Raw genomic sequence first — 1,151 nt, 5'->3', positions numbered from 1 at the left:
GGCGCGGCATCTGTGTCTTGCAGCTGTTCCCTTGGATAAAGATGTTAATTGTCATGCTTACAGCATCTCGATCTCCGGCGTTTGTGAAGTTGGGATTGATGCTGTCCTGTGTTTTTTTTTTCCTTCCACACTTAAGCTCTGCTTGTTACTGCCCCATAGCGGAGCGCAAGTGAAACGGACTACCGGAGATTTGCACTGTTTTTCTGTTAGTGTGTATAATCAAAATATGACTCAGTTTGGCCAGTTAGAAAAATATGATAATAGAAAAGTATTCTTTTCCTCTCACTTTTTTTTCTTGATTTAATTACCGACTTCACGTACTTACACTGTGTCCCGTTGCACGATGTAATATTGCGAAACTATGATTTTGTGGCAGTGTTTTGTAAAGGAATTTTCCGTTTAATCATCGTCTTAGTATAAAGCTATATGGTTGTTCTGGTATCAGTGGACGTACATTATGTATTTTTTCTTCTCTTGAGCACCATGGTCATGACATGAAGCTCAGTCATTGATTACTCGCAAATGTTAGTAGTCATCCGCTGTTTATCTTGAAGATGTAAAAGTAGTGCGCGTACATCTCCTCGTTAGTATAGTGGTGAGTATCCCCGCCTGTCACGCGGGAGACCGGGGTTCGATTCCCCGACGGGGAGAGTCTGCATCTTTTTGCCTCGGTCTCAAAAGGCACCAAGCTAGAACCGGCCCCGTGTTAGTGGAAACGGGGCTTGTGACTTGTACTCATGCATAATATTCTGCGGGTCGCTCAGCAGCGCAGCATATGAAACTAGACTCGGATTGTAAGTGTGTGGTTTTGATAATTGATGTATGGATGGATGGATCCTTAATAAGAGATATAAACAATAAGGTCCAGTCGCCAACTAATCATGTAAAATACGTCATAAACTCATGGTTGTTAAACCCAGAATAAAAATGAAGACGTATAACTAGGAAAGTCAACTTGCACATTTCAATTTTGGTTCGATATAATCACGTTGTCCTTAACCCTCCAGTGCAGGAGGGGACGGTAATGCGCATCGAATGTTTCCGAACCTGTGTGTGATACAACCGAGGAAGAGCCGATGACTTCGGGGGAGGAGGGGCAGGCGACTCGGAAGAAAAAGCAGCAGAACCCAATGCAGCCTGTAGCCCATTCA

General features: G+C 43.5%; 1 non-coding gene across 1 annotated transcript; it reads left to right on the top strand.

The window, feature by feature from the left end:
• The first annotated feature begins 578 nt into the window (after nt 1-578).
• On the top strand, nt 579-650 carry trnad-guc (transfer RNA aspartic acid (anticodon GUC)). Its single transcript has one exon. It is a non-coding gene; the product is annotated as a tRNA-Asp (tRNA).
• Nucleotides 651-1,151: the final 501 nt, after the last annotated feature.

This window comes from Brienomyrus brachyistius, unplaced genomic scaffold (assembly GCF_023856365.1).
Source record: "Brienomyrus brachyistius isolate T26 unplaced genomic scaffold, BBRACH_0.4 scaffold226, whole genome shotgun sequence".
Classification (NCBI taxonomy): Eukaryota; Metazoa; Chordata; class Actinopteri; order Osteoglossiformes; family Mormyridae; genus Brienomyrus; species Brienomyrus brachyistius.
This window is presented reverse-complemented; position numbering and strand designations above follow the sequence as displayed.